Source organism: Triplophysa dalaica, chromosome 11 (assembly GCF_015846415.1).
Source record: "Triplophysa dalaica isolate WHDGS20190420 chromosome 11, ASM1584641v1, whole genome shotgun sequence".
Classification (NCBI taxonomy): domain Eukaryota; kingdom Metazoa; phylum Chordata; class Actinopteri; order Cypriniformes; family Nemacheilidae; genus Triplophysa; species Triplophysa dalaica.
Window position 1 is genome coordinate 21653580 of NC_079552.1, and position 21182 is coordinate 21674761.

The following is a 21182-nucleotide window of genomic DNA, read 5'->3' on the forward strand; positions in this document are numbered from 1 at the left end:
CCCTTCAAAAATACATATCCATATTGTTTGGTTTAGGTATTGACGGTTTCAAACTGACAACATAAACAAGGGTGTCATTTGGGTATGGCAGGGGCTGGCGTAGTCTGGTTGTCTGGTCAAATGTAGGTGGCTCCTCCCCCAGAGAAGAGTGTAAAAACAATGATGCTTTATAAACAGCTTCAGTGAGGTAATGAGAAAGATGCATGTACATTGATTTGACTCCATCCAAAGCAAGTACAAATCTGCCTCAACTCTTCTCAAATTTCACATCACATTCACTGCTTCCATTTGTTTTTAAACTATAAGATGTTTTCATCACTGGATTGTTTAAAGCATGTTGTGCTTGTGATATTTGAGGATGGCTTTGGCAGTAGCAGCGTGTATGATAGGGTCAGGATGTAATGAATAAATATATATGAGACAGAAGGTACAAGTAGTGTTATCATATACTGTGTGTCAAAAAGTTTGATTGATTTATAACCCCCTGTCAAATTTTCTGTCCACCGGTCACTCAAACTGAGACTTTTATGGTGTGACAGCCCTGATGACAGATATGTTTTATGATTGTTTTTGGGGATATCCTCTGACCCCTATAACCTTCCTTCAGGGGCTCTAACTACCTAACCCCCCTTCACTACTTCCTTATCAAAAAGGACTGTTTTCATCCTGTTTTGCCTTTACTGCAGGATATTTGTGACTGAATTTTGTAAACTATTGAGATAATATAAATATAGTATAAGTGTTTTTCCTCTAAGAGTGTTGTTTCCTTTGCTTTGTGGTTTTTATCATGCAAATGAGCAGTGGCGGCTCCAGATAATTTTGATTGGGGGGGGCAATGGGGGGTCCTGGTCATTTCAAGGGGGTCTCATGAAAACCAAAAAAAAATACAGTGGACACGGCTAATAACTGCATATTACTGCTACTAAACAAATAAAACCAGATCGATGCACACTGTGAAAAAAATGACGACAGGCAAAACAAAAAGCCGCTTCTTTTGACAGAATATTCAAGCCACTGGTACTGTTTGAACCACGAGTAACTAAAACCCCTGGATGCTAGCTGCACCTGCGATCCAAAAGAACGACACGGTTATGATTTTAATTAAGCTGTCTTGGTTTCTCGGCTGGGCCATGGCTTAAATCCCCAGTTAAATCCATTCCATTTCTAATAAGTATTTGCAACATTAAGTGCATAATGAAAATAAAAATTCAATTATATCAATTACATTTGTATTCATAAAAGGAACTCCCAAATGTAATTGACATAATTGAATTTTTATTTTCATTTTGCACTTAATTTTGCACATATTTATTTGAAATGTATATTTAGATACACGATTGCATTGTCAGTTTACATACTGCATTGCCATTTTGCATATTACATTGCAAATTGAATTTTACAACACACGCTTCCATATGCGAGTTGCTCTGGTCCCAGCTCCTCATCCTCCAATTCCTCGGTGTCCTCTATTTCTAATTCTAGGATCAAGCAGGGCTCGCCCTCCACTGCAACGGGTATATTTTCAGTCCTATTTCCGCTGCTGTAAATTTGTTTTTAGGTATGACGAAGCGATCCATTTTTAGCTTCAAGATATAAAGTGCGTTGCAGCACTTACGGCCTCGCGGCAGCGCCTTGAACGCAATGACGCAAGGCGCAGCGGCAGCAATGTTTATGGGGCGTCGCAGTGATTCTTATGTTTATATTTTTTTATATGTCGAATAAATTATGAATTATTATTGTTCTGCATAGTTTGAAGAGGACCATTGTTAAATCTTTATCCCGGATATATATGTTTTAATATATATAAAATATTTTTTAATCTGGGAGGGGGTGGGGGGTCAAATGGGGGGTCAAGGCGTTTTTTGGGCGGGTCTTGAGTGAATGAGTGAAATGAGCCTTGTTGTTTGAAATCTTCTGATCTGTCTCCCTACTTTCACCCCATGCAAGTCATTTGACCAGTTAATCAAAGTAAGTTAGTTTTTATGATCTGTCAGTCTTGTTTGATAGTTTATATTTTATAGCTGTGTTATTGTGCCCCCTGTAGTTGTCTTCATCCTGTGGGCCTGACACCCTGATGGTCATGCAACGATTGATCTCTCATTAAACGTGTGAAAACCTAGCAGGGGGTGTGTTAGAGTAGAGTCCTAACGTTTAATGCAAGGTTTCATCTAAGAGTGATTGGTACCAATAGTTTAAGATTTTATATGATAAATGATTAAAAGCGATGGGGTTCCGATTATCATCAATACGGCATAAAATACATATGCTTCAAGGATATTGTCATGGTTCCGCCATCTTTATCTTGTCTTGTCTGTTTATTCTTGATCTTGGGGCGGAGCCACGACATAGTCTAAGGTTCATTGTGGAGAGAGGGGTTGGACCTTAGTGATCCTCTCACTCTCTCTCTCTCTCGTGTCTCGTCGATGTTTCCAGCCCTTTTGTCTCGTTTGCTCTCCCTTAGTGTTTCATTACCCACACCTGCTCCCTTGTTAATGATCCTGTGTTTGTTCCCTTTAAATACTCCTCTTGTTTCATTGTCCTGTGTCGGTCATTGCGTCAGCACATACATTTGTGTGTGTTTATTCCTTGTCCTGTATCGGTGTCTCTCCCTATTCAAGTAAGTGTAGTTGAGTGTTAGTCTATGGTAGTCCTGTCTAGTATTGTATTAAGTCTTTGTTAGTGAAGTGTAGTTAGTCTAGCTCCTGTGTACTTGTCATTGTTATTGTTATCTTGTCTTGTTTTACCCCATCGTGGGTCTTTGTTCTGTTTTATTAAAGTCTTTTTGTTACCCCGTACCGCTGCCTGCATTTGGGTTCTTCCTTCCCCCAGTCTCATGACAGGATATGGCCCTGAACTGTTTCTTTTAACGTGTGTTATTAAACGTATATCAAAAGTATTCTGACAAAAGTTTATGGAATATGAAATGTCAACGATAGTCATTTACGTTTTAACAGGTCTTTGGTATCGTTCGGCATGGATGTGTGTTTTCATATATTAGTGTTCTCTAACAAAATTTGTAACATATTAGAGTTAAGGCAATGATCCAATTTTAAACAAAAAGGAGTCGTGTCATGGCTTACCTAATGATTGGTGAGACGCCAATGTGTCTGAACCAAACTGATTTAAATCGTATTCTTTGAAATGTCCATCACCTGTACGTTGATTTAAATTAAGTACTTCCTCATGCCTGAGAGGATGTCATGGGTCTATGATGATTCAATATGATTAAGAGTGTTTTGGTTTTGTTAGAGTCAGTGTGAATGGTCATTTGTGTTTATTGCAGGTAGTCTAGTGTTAGTGTGTGTGTGTGTGTGAGTGTGTATGGTTACAATGACCGTGGGGTGTGTTTTTGAATATGTTAATGGGGTCACCCCCTAACTTTTTAACACCATGCCCTGTAAGTCTTCATAAGGGTTGAAAAAGTTAGTTCTTTCGTTACGGAATCCTGTGTGTCAAGACTGTCGGACAGAGTTGCGGTAAACGGTCATTCATCTCTTTGTTGCTTTGAAAAACTACACAATCTTCTAAAATGGCAAGATTCATTAATGGTGTGTGATTTTCGTTTTCTCTTTGAAACGAATAAAAACAAAAAGTATATGTAGTCACGGTATTGGGGCCTTGTTTAAAAACAGGTTGTGTGTAATGAAATAGGTGCTTTGAACGACACCCGATATTCCTGGCTTATAGAAGAACTAAATGGACCAAGCGGTATGTAAATATAAACATGTTACATTTATTACGGCTCACAACATTTAGTAAAATATATAATGAATAAGTGCTTTCAATTTTATCTACAGTAACGACACCCCGGAGGAACAACACAACGCAGCAAAACACTGGATGTTTAAGAAGAACCGTTGGTACGAAGGCCTGTGTGTGTGTGTTTGAGATAGTAGTGATTATTAAAAAAATCATGTAATAAAATGTTATACTGCCGGCTGGCATGACACCCTGATGTTCTCACAGCACAGTTTGAAACCTCACGGTTGTGTTTTTAAATTTGAGAGAGATAATGGTTATGTGTTGTTTCATCTAGTTAGTTGGTTCCAGGTTTAAGATTTTTATCTGATAAATGATTCAAGTTTTTGGGTCACCATTTTATCATTGTGTCATAACTATATCTTTTTGTTTCAATGACATGCCCTGCCATGTTCTTCCTGGTCATGGAGGAATGGGGATTTTTTTTTGTTTGCATCTCTAAGGGGTGTCTTTCTGACAAATGGTAAAGTCTTAAGACAATGACCCCCAAAAAAGGTTGGGGGTTTCCATCCTGACTGATTTTCTGGATATGTCTGTGTGTCTACGATCTGGTGTGACAGAAAATCTTTCATGTTTGTGTTAGTGACTCTTTTTGATATTTTTGGCATAAAAAAATCAAGCATGTACTACATCTGGTTTAGGGTTAAACTTTTAAAACCAGGAATAACAAAAAAAATCTAGTCAATATGTTAAATGTTTAGTTTCAGATGATATCTTAAGATCTTCAAGAAGGATGGTGCTATTACCTATAGAGAGAAATAGAAATATGACCATCGGACCATCCAAGCTCAGACCACTACATCCCCAACCAAGAGCAAAAGACGGACTATTTGTCTTATTAATGCTGAAGTTACAATATTTGGTATTAAATGCTAAACTAAAATCACATGTCACCAGTTTGAGTGCAGCCTGGTTTCCCCCGAGGTTTTTTTCTCCATTAATCAATCATTGGAGTTTGGGTTCCTCGCCACACCAGGGCAGTGTTGGCCTGCTCACCTGGAGACTGCATTCATTCATTTATTTATTTATTTAGAAATTAGATATTATTTATTAGAATGAACTTACTCGTTGTATAAATACCATGCACTGTGCTGTGTTTTAACTTTTCTGTTTTTCCTGTTTGCCCCTGTAAAGCTGCTTTGAAACAATACACATTGTGAAAAGCACTATATAAATAAACTTGAATTTAATTGAATTATAGCTCTTACCATGGGGTTAAAGTACAATTGTTTAGCGTTCTATATTTAAAGATCTATTATTGTATTCTTTAAAAAATGTAGAATAGTCCAATAACTTCATGACATCCTGTTGAGTAAAGACTGAGTCACAACAGTGAAGTTTTAAATAGAGCTTCTGTTAATAGAGTTGTAGGTAAGGATTTGTTTATGGTAATAGGTCGAAGAATTTTGGGGGGACTCAAATACCCCATACATCCACTTTTCACAGCTTAACTCGTGAGACAGGCATCCGACTCTGACAAATCTGAGCTCCCCCCTTCCCATGTGGTCTAGCTCAGGAGGAAACAGAAGTGATGTCAACCGTACTAACCCGGGGATATGTGGTTCCTGAGGTCGGAGCGCGGTGCATATCGCGCCCACCCCGGGGGCCATTTTTTCCCCGGAGGTGCATGAGGAGCTGTTTAAAACTTGGAGCTCTACACTCACGGCCCGCTCCAGTCAAACCCCCGGCTGTACCTTGCGCAGAAGAGTGACATATCTTGATGCACCCATCTCGCAGGGTGGGTTGTTGGTAACACCGTCGAGGACTGCGCTCAGCAGTTTTTTGAGGGTGAAGAAGCAGAAAGTGTCAATTAGCCACATTTTTTTCGCGCCGCGATTCTACCACCTAGAGGCCTCCGAGATCCCGCGTGACGTCTGCTTCCCGGCAGCCCAGGACCCCTTCAACATCGGCTCCGGTTCCTGTGCCCCCACAGCCCCCACAGCCATGGCTCCCTTTTCAGGGCCTGGCGCCCGCTTACTCACAGAGTTTTTCTGTTCTCCCCGGGTGTACTTGCAGCCGATCGCACACTCCACTGGACTGTGCCCAGCAACCCGATCTCACGCCCTGGCGAGGCATAGGGTCGTACACACAAGACAGCTGCCACCATTCTCAAACCGACAGTGCGTTCAGCTGTCCCGCCAGGCAGGCAAAAAGAGATTTAATAAATATCAATATAAACAGGGATGTGCAAGAGAAATGTGCAAACAGGTTGTACTGGGTATGTACACATAGCAGCAATGCGGAAGATGGATAATGATGGGTGTTACAGTTAATTAAATGAGTCCTGAGGATGTTATGAGACTGAGTTTAGGAGCCTGATGGCCTGAGGATAGAAGCTCCTCCTCAGTCTCTCAGTTTTTGCCATCACGCTTCTGAAGCGCTTGCCCGATAGCAATTTGATGAAGAGACGGTTACCGGGTGATTTGAGTCCTTGATTATTTTTACAGCTCTGCTTCTGCAGCGTTTGAGGTAGATGTCCTGCAGAGAGGGGAGGGCAGACCTAGAAAGTCAATACACTTTCTATGGCCCCTGAATAGAAGGTTTTCAGGATTGCTGGAGAGACCCTGAATTTCCTCAGCTGTCGAAAATGGTACAGTCTTTGACTGGCTTTCTTAACCTGTGTTGAAATGTGTGCAGTCCAAGTCAGGTCCTCGGAGATGTTTACACCAAGGTACTTGAAGCTGCTCGCCCTCTCCACAGGGGTCCCGCTGATCATAAGAGGAGTGTAGGGCCGCTGCTGTCTCTTCCGGAAGTCTACAATCAGCTCTTTAGTTTTGCTCACGTTCAGAGAGAGACAGTTGTCCTGGCACCATGATGTTAGTCTCTCTACCTCACCCAAGTATGCCGTCTCATCATTTTCGGAAATGAGGCCCAGAACCACAGTATCATCAGCAAATTTGACGATAGAAGTGGAGCTGTGAGAGGACACACAGTCGTGTGTGTAGAGAGATTAGAGCAGGAGACTCAGAACGCAGCCCTGCGGGGCTCCTACATTCAGGGTTATGGAGTTGGAGGTGAACTGGCCCATTTTCACCACTTGTGGTCTGCCGGTGAGGAAGTCTTGGATCCAGTCACAGAGTGTAGTGTTTAGGCCGAGGTCTCAGAGTTTGACAGCTAGCTTGGAGGGGACTATAGTGTTGAAAGCTGAGCTATAGTCAATGAATAGCAGTCTGACATAGTTGCCATTTTTGCTGTCAATATGTGTGAGGGAGGAGTGCAGTACCTGATAGATGGCATCATCAGTAGACTTATTTGGGCGATAGGCAAACTGAAGACGGTCCAAGGTAGCAGGGATGGAGGAGCATATGTGTTTCTTTAAAAGTCTCTCAAAAACCTTCATGACTGTTGATGTGAGGGCAACTGGAAGGTAGTCATTCAGGCAAGAGGGTTTACTGTTCTTAGGCACAGGGATGATGACAGATTTCTTAAATGAGGTGGGAATCACAGAGGTAGCAAGGGACTCATTAAAGATGGAAGTAAACAAACCAGCAAGCTGATCGGCGCACGATCTCAGAACGCGACCGGTAATCCCATCAGGTCCCGCGGCTTTCCTGCTGTTTACTCTCCTTAATTCTCTCCGAACCTCGTCCTCCGACACGCTGATAACATGATCAACATCGCTGCTCTGTCTGCTGCTACCTGATGCGTCGATCGGCAGAGTCGCGCCGCCGTTGCGATCGAAGCGGCCGTAGAAGATGTTTAGCTCTTCGGCCAGCGATGGATCTGCTTTCACCTCGGCGGAGGAGTTATTTCCAGAGGAACAGATGGTCTTCAGTCCCTGCCACATGCGTCGAGAGTCATTGAGCTGAAAATGTGACTCAATTCTCTCTCTGTATCGGAGTTTCGCAGCTCTCGCTGCTAAAACGAGAGATGATCTCCCCCTGGAGCCAGAGCGAGAGATTGCACTTTGATATTCGCTTCTGGCCCGAGATCATCTACTCTACTCACTGTAAGCATCACGGTGTTCGCCTCACTCCATTTTTTTAGGGGGTTGAGGTGATAAATCTGATGTGCCCCGCTCCTGTCCGATCGTACTACCTCATAATTGAAATCTCCTATTTGTTGTGTGACCTCAAATGGTCCTTGCCACTTGGTGAGTAGTCTAGAACTGGACGTTGGGAGTAGTACAAGCACTTTCTCTCCCAGTGAAAATGTACGTAGCCTGGCGCCTCTGTTATAATGTCGGCTTTGTCTATCCTGTGCCTGTAGCAAATTCACCGTAGAGAGCCGCCCTAGTGTATGGAGTTTTGCTCGCAGGTCCAGGACATACTGAATTTGGTTTTTGCTCGCGGAAGGCCCGTCCTCCCCACGCGGGGTGTTAGACGTCCTAAGAGAAGCTCGAAGGGGGAAAACCCCGTAGAGGCTTGGGGGACCTAGCGGACCGCAAATAACAGAGGTTCCAACCATTTATCCCAATTTTTGGCGTCTTCGTGTACGAATTTCCGGATCATGGTTTTTAACGTACGATTAAAACGTTCGACCAGTCCGTCTGTTTGTGGGTGATAGAGGCTGGTCCGAATCGTCTTAACCCCCAACAATCCGTACAGTTCGCGGAGTGTCCGTGACATAAACGCCGTGCCTTGATCTGTGAGAATCTCCTTAGGGATTCCCACACGGGAGATTAATCTAAACAGGGCGTCCGCAACACTGGATGCTGAGATATTGCGCAACGCCACTGCCTCAGGATATCGGGTTGCATAGTCCACAATGACCAATGCAAATCGATGTCCTCGTGCAGAACGCTCTAACGGCCCGATCAGGTCCAAACCAATTCGTTCGAAGGGGACCTGAATAAGAGGAAGCGGGCACACCTGTGCACGTTCTCGTGAATGCCCGGCCAAAAAAAACGGGCCGTTAGGCGATTTATAGTTGCGGATTGTCCCAGGTGACCCGCCATAGGATTACAATGAGCCGTCTGGAAAAGCATTTCCCAGCGGCTTTTCGGTATGACTAACTGGGTTGTATCCTGGTTTGACTGAGTGTCTTGGGTCACTCGATACAACCGGTCTTTATATATGGGTAGGTGCGAAATATGGGTAGGTCAGGGGTTGCGCAGGATGGAGGAGTTGTCCGTCGATGGTGCGGACCTGATCAAACGCATGTTTAAGTGTCTCGTCCTGAGACTGCTCCAGAGGAAAATCATCGCCCTGAGAGAGAATTCTTCTCTCCACAGCGCTCCGTTCCTCTGGAGTTGTCGTCAGAGGTCCCGGCTCGACTTCTCCCATCTGCGCCACCGCCCCTCCCCATCGCATTTGGTTTTTCCCAGAAACATCCGCACATAGATGTCCCAATAATGTTTGAAATAATGGTCAATTTGTCCCCAAAATTAGCGGATGTCGGAGGTGCTCGTTAACAGCCACCTCTACACTATGTTTTTGTCCCCTGAATTGTATGGTCAAGGGCACCAAAGTGTAGTTCAGCACGTCCCCGTGTACGCACCTTACCTTAATCCTGCGGCTCGTATCCATTGCATCAAATTGAATCAGGCTTTGGTGAATTGAGGTTTGGTTACACCCTGAATCCACCAACGCCTGATGTATACCCCCCTAATACTCACAGGTATTTGGTACAGCCCATCTTGACCGAGGGCAGCCTGAGGGTGGTCGGGAACTCGGATCATCATACCGACCTCCATCATAGGACATCGGTCGATAAAATGACCGGGGTCCCCACAACGCCAACAGGCCGGCCCAGGAGTCCCCGCCGCCCCAGCGGCAGGAAGCAGACCCCCGAATTGGCGAGGAGAGGCTGACGACAGGGAAGAGGTCTGTGGACCGTTGCCGGTCTGGTGGGGTTGTTCCTCCGGGGACCTTACAGCTCCGTATGGCCCCGCCTCTGGTGGGAACCGGGTTCTCGGGGCCGGCCGCGGATAGAAGTTCCCCCTAGACCTGGGAAGGGGCACCGGTCTGGAAGAGGTTGAAGAGACTCTAGGAGGAGAGGGAGAGAGAAAAAGTGAAGATGGAGTCGCGCCGACTCCAGGGCACGCCACCAATTGATCCTCTGCCAGTTGGATGGCCTGGGCCAATGCCCAGTCCAGACAGGAGTGGGATGAGGCGGGTGGCCCAAGCGTCCGGCTGCCATCCGGATAGTTCCGCGGACCTCTCGAATAGATCCAAGATGGCTTCCGGCTCATCCTGGGTCCCAATCTTATGCAGCGGTACCGTCCCGGATGCAGCTGATGGAGATGAGCCTCTCTCCTGGCTCAACCAGGTCCAGAAATGACTCGCGGTCCTCCTGTTGGGTCCGTAGAAGAGCCTGGAACCGTAGCTCCTGATCCTCCCGAAGTTTCATCAGGGCCTGATGATGTTCCTGGTGGAGACCCGCGAGTGATGTTATTACCTCCGCAAATGGCGATCCTGGCGGAGACTGTATGGTGGCGGCTGACTCCTTTCTTCCCGGGTTTCGGCACCAGTGTAACAAGGTTCGTTGTGAAGGAAGAAAGGAGGCGGGGTCGGTTTGGCTGGGAAGCACGTAAGTTTAATTCCGTATACACACAAAATAATAACACTTCCGGGTTCAACGACCCGTTTTCTCTGTCCGTTCTACAACTCTTCTGTTGATGAATCTTTCTGCTCGGGTATCTCCTGGACGCACCATCTCTGTACCTCCCGAGTATCGTGTCTTCCCAGCCTGGTTCTCTCTCACTGTCTGCTTCCTCCTTCGAGCCTTAAATGCGTCTCCTCGCCAATTACTAGAACGAGAAGCAGGTGTTTCAATATAGATTTGATCTGCTTACTCACCGTTGTTCTCCCGACACGCCCCCCTGCCGCAGACCGCGCTAAACCACGCCACCCTTGCCACAGACGCACTTCTGCCGACGCACTCTAATCCCTTGGTATTCCATGACCTTTCTCCGAGCGGGGGTTCACCTCGGGCAGGTTACGAGGCGCGTTGTGGTGACGACGAACGCCTCACTGCACGGGTGGGGTGCAGTGTGCAACGGGCATGCAGTAGCGGAGCGCTGGACGGGCACGCAGTAACAGGGCGCTGGACGGGTCCCCTAATTGCCTAGAGTTGTGGGCTGTGCTGCTTGCGCTGAGAAGGCTACGGCCTCTATTGCAGGGCCAGCACGTGCTGGTCCGCCTGGACAGCACGTCACCCATAGCGTGCATCAATCGCCAGGGTGGTGTACGCTCACGGCAGCTAACACGAGTCAGCAGGTGATCCGCCCCCTGGGCCACACACATATCAGGCGAACTGAACCAGACAGCCAACGCACTCTTTTGTCAGTATACGCCTTGTGGAGAGTGGCGACTCCACCCCCGCGCAGTCCAGCTCATTTTTGGGTGCTGTTCGGACAGGCACAGGTAGACCCGTTTGCCTCTCACAACACCACCCATTGCCCACTCTGGAACTCCCTGTCCGAGGCCCCCCTCGGCACGGATGCCCTTGGCGCATAGCTGACCACGGGACGGGCGTTCCCCCCCAGGAGCCTCCTTGCACAGACACTGTGCAAGGTCAGGGAAGAGGAGCACCAAGTGTTATGGGTTACACCGCACTGGTCTAACCGCACTTGGCTTCAAAGTTGATTCTCTGGACAGCGACTCCCCCTGAACCATTCCCCTGACAGAGGACCTTCTCTCTCAGGGTAAGGACACGTTCTGGCATCCCAGATCATACCCTCTGAAACACCCATGTCTGGTCTATGAGTTGGCTACTCCCGCTTTACAGCAGAGACCATCACCCAGGCTAGGGCCCCATCTACTAGGCGGTGCCTCTTCTCGTCCTGGTGTCTCTCAACTAGAAATACCCACGGAGGTGCTCGATCAGGATTGTGTTGTCCTTCTTACGAGACTGGAGACTAACATCTCCCCTCCACACTGAATGTGTATGTAGTCGCTATCGCCACTCATCACGACTCAGTTGATGGAAAGTTTCTAGGGCAACAGGACCTGGTCACCAGGTTCCTAAGGGGAGCGAGAGGCCGTAATCCGCCTCATCTCCACTTCATACCCTCTTGGGACCCTAACGTAGGTCCAAGAGCCCCTCGGAGGTTCCGATCTTCCTCACCTGACGAGTTAGACGGCCCTCCTGTTGGTGCTCGCTTCCTTCAAGAGGGTAGGGGACCTCCAAGCATTCTCTGTGTCCCTGGATCACTAAGCAAGCACCCCCTGGTGGTTAGCTGGGCAGAGCAGCCTTCCCCCTAGGCCCGGACACCATTTGACCTATCACAGATAGCTCTAACCGGACCTAGTGCTACCGGACGTCTTTAACACCCCCTCCGTGGGTTACCGTTTAGGGCTGTACCCATCTTTCTCCAAGAAAGCTCTGGAACCCCCCGACCACCACACTGGAAGGTTACAGTTTGGCGAAAGCATCGAGCTGACACGCCCAAGCCTGTTACCGTCGCTTCGATATAGATTGTGATGCAATACAGCGTTGTGGCGTTTTCCATAGGCAACCTCATCTGTCGTTCTCGACACATCGTCGAGAGACCGACAGAAAGGGAACGTCTTGGTTACGTATGTAATCTCAGTTCCCTGATGGAAGGAACGAGACTTTGTGTCCCTTATGCCACAAACACGTATCTTATTCTGCTGCAGTCATGAGAGGCTCTCAGGCTCTTCAGAACAAGAGGTAAATGAATGCTGCAAGCCATCTTCCTTTTATACCGGACATCCGGGGGCGGATACCGGCATGCAAATTTCATTCGCCATATTTCATGCCCTTTTCTATAGTAGTCAGAGTTGATTGTTTCTCAAGGGCAAACCCCATCTGTCGTTCTCGACACAACGTCTCGTTCCCTCCATCAGGGAACTGAGGTTACATACGTAACAAAGACGTTTTCAATTTCAACAAGGTTAACTGGAGTTCCCTTTCTGTCGGTTCGCCCTTGAGAAGGCCCCGATGTCCGCCAGTGCAAGCATCGTTAGTGATATGGGAACCTCTGCAAGCGTAAACCCGCCAGCCAAGCGCTCACGGCCCGCCTCGCTCTTTTGATCGTTCCCCAACCGATAGTGGCAAACCGTCCGGATCCTCAGTCAGGTATTCGAAAACGATGCGTAACGACAATGGGATGTCCCTTGCAGCATCGGAGGGAGACTTGATGGCATCCGACGCTGAAGACTCAGAGCTCTCCCTCAGGGGACTAACTACAGCACCCCTAAGGAGAAATTGCAATTATTTTCTACAGTAGATCACGATGAACTCTCTAAAATCATTAGATCATCCAAATCAACAACATGCGTGCTAGACCCTATACCTACAAAACTACTGAAAGAAATGCTCCCGAAAATTATAGGTCCTCTTCTTAGTATTATTAACTCATCTCTGACATTAGGACATGTGCCTAAAGCATTTAAGTTGGCTGTTATAAGGCCCCTTGTCAAAAAACCCAAACACGACCCAAGAGAACTAGGGAATTACAGGCCTATATCGAATTTACCTTTCATATCTAAAGTTCTTGAAAAAGTAGTTTTAACTCAGTTATGCTCCTTCCTCCAAAGGAATGAAATAATGAAGAATTCCAGTCTGGATTTCGAGCATGTCACAGTACATAGACGGCTTTGATCAGTTACAAATTATCTGCTTTTAGCGTCTGACCATGGCTGTATTTCGTTATTGGTGCTGCTAGACCTTATTTTACACCGCATAGTTGATTTAAAAAAATGGATGAGTAAAATATTTTTACTACTGAACTCGGACAAAACAGAAGTGTTACTTACTGGACCAAAAACCGCCATACGTAACAACCAAGACTACTGCTAAGCTATTGACGGTTGCTCCATAAAATCCTCGTCGTCAGCTAAGAATCTTGCCGTTGTATTCGATAGTAATCTGTCATTTGAGAGCCATGTCGCCAACACCTGTAAAATTGCATTTTCCATTTTAAGAATATATCTAAACTACGTCATATGCTGTCACTGTCAGATGCAGTGAAATTAATTCATCCATTCATGACATCAAGACTAGATTACTGTAATGCACTTTTAGGTGGTTACCCTGCAGGCCTATTACAAAAACTTCAACTGGTTAAAAACGCGGCAGCTCGAGTTCTTACACGTTCAAAAAAGTATGAGCATATAACCCCGGTTCTGTCAACCTTGCACTGGTTACCTATAAAGCATCGCATTAACCTTAAGAATTTTGCTTATTACCTATATAGCCCTACATGGTCTAGCGCAGCACTATTTGAATGAACTTCTATTGTATTACAGTCCTTCATGTGCATTACGCTCTCAGGCATCCTGTCAGTTAGTAATACCTAGAATTTCAAAATCAAGTGCAGGAGGTAGATCCTTTTCTTATCTAGCGCCTAAACTTTGGAATATTCTTCCCTGCACTGTCCGGGAGGCAGACACACTCTGTCAGTTTAAATCTAGACTAAAGAAAAATCTTTTTAATCTTGCATACACTACACTTCCATAATATTAATCCTCAAAGGATTTAGGCTGCATTATTTAGATCAACCGGAACCAGGAACACATCCAACAACAAATGTACTTGTTGCATCAAAGAGTGCAGAACAGTACTCTACTCTCAGCCAGTCTTGTCTTTTTGTTCCAAGGTTACCGCAGGATGCAGTTCATGCCCAGACCTGATGGCAGAGCTGAGAATGAGAAGCGATGACCTGACAGGAGCTGAGATGATAGAGCTGGATAAAGGAGGCGGCAACATGACACGATTTTCTACAACACTTCAAATGCTATTAGATTGTAAATGATAACCTTAAATCTATAATTAACCTTATTCGTAAGTGTATTTATTTTTTTATTTAGCCTTGTTGTGCAAGAACTGTTGAGCTTGTGCAGAGGCAGCAGCTTTTGCCAGAGGGGAACTGGAATCCCCTGGTTGGGCCTGGGTTCTCCTGAGGTTTTTTTTCTCGATTGGAGTTTTGGGTTCCTCGCCACCGTTTGAATATTGTTTAGCACTATTTGCCTGGCCGGGGGGATGTTTTAGAATTTAGAAGTTAAACATAATTAATATTGCATATAAGAATTTATAGTCCGTTTTAATATTTGACCTGTGGTTCTCTCTCCTTTATCCCAAATGTGTGCTTTCACTGTGCGTGTGTGCGACTGTGTTTGCGTGTGTGCGTCTATGTCAATATGTGTAAGTAAGTATGTATGCATATTGTGTGTGCGGAGCATTTGTATGTCTGTCTTTTGTTGTTTTCACCTTTTTGTTATTTTTACAGGTATATGACTTTAGTTGGTTTCTTGTATTCAATGTGTCTCATTTACAGCTGCTTTGTAATAATGAAAATTGTAAAAAGCGCTATATAAATAAAGTTGAGTTGAGTTGAGAAGGGGGGCGAGCTCAGGAGGAAGCACACGTGGAGATGTCAGCCATGCTTACTCGGGCAGCCGCGAGTATTGGGTTGCAGTACACACCACTGCCTCCTCCCTAAGGCTCGCGGCTGGATACGTGGTTCCAGGGGTTGGAGCGCGGTGCCAAACCGCGCCCACCCCCGGTGCCATTCTTTCCGGAGGTCCATGAGGAGCTGTGTAAAACTTGGAGCGCTCTACTAATGGCTCGCTCCAGTCAAACCAGCTCCCTTACTTCCCTTGATGGTGGGGCTGCTAAAGGCTACTTCGATATCCCCCAGGTGTAACGTGCAGTTGCGGTGCACCTATGCCCGCAGACAGCTGCAACCTGGAGGAATCGGCCACGCCTACAGTCCAAAGTGTGTAAGACTTCGGCATTACTGGTGTCAAAGGCTTACACTGCTGCGGGCCAGGCTGCCTCCTCTCTTCACACCATGGCCATCCTGCAGGTCCACCAGGCCAAGGCGTTCTGGCTGAACCTTGCACAGATGAGTAACACTGAGAAAGTCTGCCTTCTTGATGCACCCATCTCGCAGGGTGAGGTGTTTGGTGACACCGTCGACGGTGAAAAAGCAGACAGAGACGATTAGCCCTATCTTGCCGCGCCATGACTCAGCGGCGCAGAGGCCTTCGAGATCTCCCGCGATGTCTGCTTCCCAGCAGCCCAGGACCCCTTTGACATCAGCCCCGGCTCCTGTGCCCCCAGCGCAGGCTGCATCCCCAGAAGAGGAAGTCGAAGGGGAAACCTCCACCCCGTCAGCAACCTTCTCGCAAGAAGCTCCCCTGACGGGACGACCCCAGGGAGAACAACATCGGGCACGACCTTTACACCCACGTCTCTGAACGGTTGGTACGGGATGATTCCTGACTCGTCCCCAAAGCCGGGCCTTTTTCAGGGCCTGGCGTCCACTTACTCACAAAGAGAGTTTCCGTTGTCCGTGGGTGTCTCTTGCAGCCACTCTCACACTCCACTGGACTGTGTTCGGCAACCCGACCTCACGTCACAGCGAGGCGAGGCGTAAGGTCAAACATACACGACAGCCAACATCACTCTCAAACCGACAGTGTGTGCAGCTGTTCCGCAAAGCAGGTAAGTCGGCAGAGCCAACCTTCCCTCCGGGAATGGTGAAGCAGACCGTCCCCTTGGTCCACCTGTCTCAGTCCCTGGGAGCTTGGCAAGAGCTGCCCACACTGTCTCGGTGGCTACTGATCACGGTCTGTCTTGGCTACTCGATCTAGTTCGCCAGAAACCCTCCCAAGTTTCTGGGCATCCTCTCGACCTCTGTCAGAGGCAGGGATGCCTCCGTACTTCGGGCAGAGGTCGCCACCCTTCTGGGGAAACAGGCCATCGAGTTCGTCCCTCAAGCCAAGATGTTCCACAGGTTTTACAGCCCGTATTTCATCGTTCCTAAGAAAGATGGTGCCCCATTTTAGATCTGCGTACCCTGAACAAGCACCTTCACAAGCTGCCGTTCAGGATGCTCACGCAGAGGCGCATCCTGACATCTATCAGGTTTCAGGATTGGTTCGTGGCAATGGACCTGAAGGGCGCTTACTTTCATGTCTCGATCCTCCCTCGACACCGGCCGTTCCTATGGTTCGCGTTCGAGGGCCGGGCATATCAGTACAGAGTCCTCCCTTTCGGTCTGTCCCTGTCTCCACGGGTCTTCAAGAAGATCTTTCCCTCAGGAAAAAAGGTGTGCGTGTACTGAACTATCTCGACGACTGGCTTATCTTGGCACATACCCTTCGGGTTGATGCACATGAGACCGCTCCAACACTGGCTACAGAGTCGAGTTCCGAGGAGAGCGTGGCACACCGGCAGCAGGCGCATGGTGATAACGCCCCTCTGCCGATGAACCCCAACCCCATGGTCTTCCATGACCTTTCTCCGAGCGGGGGTTCCGGGGCAACGGGCACGCAGTAGCGGGGTGCTGGACGGGCCCCCGCCTGCGCTGGCATATCAATTGCCTAGAGTTGTGGTCTGTGCTACTTGCAGTGAGGAGGCCTCTGGAACCTCCATGTCTGGTCTCTAGACGGACGAGGAGATCCTAAGTAGGCTACCCCCCTCTGTGGCGGAGACCATCACCCAGGCTAGGTTAGAGACTCTGGCTACAGCATTGACGAGGCCCCGATGGGCCACAACACATAGACGAGACCTCGATAGGCCACAATACTGCCAAGGCCTCGATAAGCCACGACATTAACGAGACCCGTACGGGCCACTGTTGAGACAAGGCCCCGATAGGCCACAACCACTGACAAGGCCGACGAGAGGCCCCAGTGACAGAAGGCCCCGATAGGCCACAACACTGACAAGGCCCCAATGGGCCACAACACTGAAACGAAGCCCCGAAGGGCACAACACTGAGACAAGGCCCCGATAGGCCACAACACTGACGAGGCCCTTATAGGCCACAACATGGATGAGGCCCGTACGGCCCCTTTTTATTCTTTGACAAGGCCCCGATAGGCCACAACCACTGACAAGGCCGACGAGAGGCCCCAGTGACAGAAGGCCCCGATAGGCCACAACACTGACGAGGCCCCGAAGGGCCACAACACTGAAACACAGCCCCGAAAGGGCACAACACTGAGACAAGGCCCCGATAGGCCACAACACTGACAAGGCCCCGATAGGGCACTAGATTGATGAGGCCCGTACGGCCCCTTTTTTTACGAGGCCCTGATAGGCCACAACCACTGACAAGGCCGACGAGAGGCCCCAGTGACAGAAGGCCCCGATAGGCCACAACACTGGCGAGGCCCCAATGAGCCACAACACTGAAACACAGCCCCGAAAGGGCACAACACTGAGACAAGGCCCCGATAGGCCACCACACTGAAAAAGCCTTGGTAGGCCATAACACTGAGCGAGGTAACTGATGAAACAAAAACACCACCACCAGTAGTTGCATGATTTACCTGAATCTTGGACGGTTAGGGCTCGTTGAGCTGCCAAGATGGTTGAGGAGTCCATTCTTATGTAAGACTCGTAAGCGGAAGATGACCATCTACCCATTCGTTTGATGGTTTCAGTTGGGATTCCGCGTTCGGCCGCGGTAGTGGCTGCCACGATCCTGAAGGAGTGTCCGGTATACTGGAGAGGCGAGAGTTTGCAGGCTTTGCATGCGTTGGTTAATTTTTTTCTGAACCATGCCTTCGTGACAGGTGCTCCGTTAGGTAAAATAAAAAGTGGAAAGAGGGGAGGGGTTTTGGGGCGGACTTTAAGATAGAGCGTCATAGAAGTGAACGGGCAGAGGCTGGTGTTGGTTTTCGTTAGATTTATCGTAGTGCCAGTTCGCTTCGTGTCGGTTTTAGTGTTTTTTAGGGTGATTGAGAAGGCGGAGTTGGAAAACTGTATATCAGAAAACGAAAGGTCTTGCGTAGGGTCGAAATGATTCGTAGAGTGTGAGGTAAATTCCCCCGGACGCAAGAAGCCGTAAAAGGCTGTGAGGAATATGGCCTCCAGCAGTGTATTAACGTATGAATCAAAAAGCTTGCTGCGAAGGGAGTCTATAAGTTTGTGCAATATTGGTAAGGTGATTGGCTTGCGTCTATCAGGATGGTTGCTCGACGAATTGAGACGCACTGATTGATTGGTGAAAAGGCTTGGATAGTCGTTGTTTTGATACCTAGCGTAAAATTGAATTCCCGCCGATAGTCTACGGATGGAGGATATTGTCTGGTTACAGGTTTCGTATTTATGGACTAGGAAAGAGCAAACTGACGAAATCGTAATGGGAAATAGGGGAATTTGAAAGGAGAAGCAGAACATGGTAAAATGAGACCAGCCGGAATTGTATTCCTTAAGTGTCGACGGAGCAACGCCTTTAGACATGTACCGACCGACCGATTGTCGGAGATAATCTAATCCAGCTTTATCTCCTCTAGAGCGGGGCAGGGCAATGGTTCCTGGTCTGCCGACGGGCAAAGTCGTCTGAATGCCTGCAGACGGAGACGAGATAGAGCATCAGCGATAGCGTTATGGTGGCCCGGAAGTGTCTGGCTGTGATGGTGAAATTATGTAGAACTGACTGCCAGATCAGACGTCTCACGAATGGCATAATAAACTGGCAGTGAGATCTCCCTTTGTTGATAATGGCAACTGTTGCCTCATTGTCGCAGAACAGAGTGATTCGTTCACGAGACCATGCCGGGCCCCAGATGACGCTAGCTACTGCTATGGGATAGATCTCGTGAAGAGCGGACGAAACGAAACCTGAAGCGGGTTTGGGGAAATCGTGTGGCCACTTCTCTGCGAACCAATGGCCTTGAAAATATCCCCCGAAGCCTATTGAGGGGGCAGCGTCGGTAAATAATTGTAGGTCGAGCAGCGATTCTGAAGCATCGTTATAAAAAAAAGATCGTCCATTCCAGTTATTTAACAGATATGACCATAATCTGAGGTCGGAACGGCTACCTTCATCTAGCAAGATCATGTCGCTTAGTTTCTCCGCCGAATGTGTCAGGGTAAGCATGCGTGAGATGAATGACCGGTCTTGGGGAATAATGCTCATGGCGAAGTTTAAGTGGCCTAAAAGGGACAGCATGTCGCGTTTAGAAGCGGCGCAGCGCGATGAAAACTCCTCAGTGAAGGATCTGATTCTGATGAGTTTATTGCTTGGGAGAGAAGCTTGCATGTTAACTGAATCGAGTTGAATGCCTAAAAAAGTTAGCGCCATAGATGGACCCTGTGTTTTCTCGACAGACAGGGGTACGCCGACGTCGTCGAATATCTGTCTGAGTATGTCGAGGGAGGATGTTTGGGAATTGGGAAAGTCAATGAGTAGAAAATCGTCGAGCAAGTGTAAGACAAAGGGCAGTTTGTTGACGTTCAAAAGGATCCAACACAGTGCTTCGGAAAGGCAATTAAAGATGTGTGGGCTGCTTCACCAAACCAAAAGTGAGTCTAGCGGCGAAGTCAAATTTTGACTCCCATTTAACTCCAAACAGGTGGCTGTCCGTGGGGTGAAGTGGTATAATTTTGAATGCGTCTGTGATGTCTGCCTTGGCTAGCAAGGCTCCGGGTCCGGCTAGCTTAAGCAGCCTGATGGCGTTATCAACTGAGGCATAATGCAGTGAAAAGGGGTCTAGGGGGATGCATTCATTAACGCTTGAAGTCGTGTTGGAGTGGGGAGAAGATATGTCAAAGATGAGGCGTTTCTTACCCGAATATTTCCTAGTAGCGACACCGAGCGAGTTGATGCGAAACAAGGAATAAGGAGGGGAGTCGAACGGGCTGATTATATATCCTTTATTGACTTCTCTCTCCAGCAGATATGAAACAATTCCGGGTTCGGACATGGCAGATTGTAGATTTTTTGCCACGAAGGGAGCAGTGAGTCTTGACGTAATACCGACCCGGAACCCTTGAGAGAGGCCGGTTAACAAATAATCGACGAAACATCTATCGGGGTGTGTCGAGAGGTAGTTTGCGAGGATAGGGACGTTGATGGGGGTAGATACAATGTTGTTAAGAACTTTTTCGCCCGAACGACGGCTTTCGCTCGGATAGAGCGATCTCCTGGATCTCCTGGGGCAGACTGTTTTTGGGTGTGGGTCCTTGCAAAAGCTACATACATGAGCGAATTTGCATTGGGGAAAAGAACAAACAGATTCATAAAAATTATTACAAAGAGGAGTGCCGTTAAATTTAAATGTGTCTCGACCACTAGCATCTGAGCGCTTGCTTACATTTCCAGCACCGAGTACATCGTGCGAGTCTGGAATAGTGATTGTTTTAGGGCAAAACTGTGCCGAATGTCCGTGAGAGCTGCAGATAGTGCATGCGAGTGTCGTATGGCCGCCAAAGTGACGAACGAGTAGTTCTGTGTCTACTATAGACCAGTCAATTCTGGAGTTAAAATGAGAAATAATGGATGCGGATTTAGCAGAGAACGAAGCATGGTATTCGTAGAATAGTGTACCCCGTAGCGTTGACTGAAGTCTGCCATGGTTGCTAGATAATTATCCATTTCCTCCCTCCTGTCGGGATAAACTTGGCAGAGTATGTCGCGATAAACTCCAAAAGCGATCGCGAATTCGCCGAACGATAGGTTACGTTGCAGTCTGGGATCAGAGGTACGGAGAAAAACTGCCACGTCACCACAGTCGACCATTTTCCTGTCGGCCGCAGGGGAGGGGAGTAGGAGT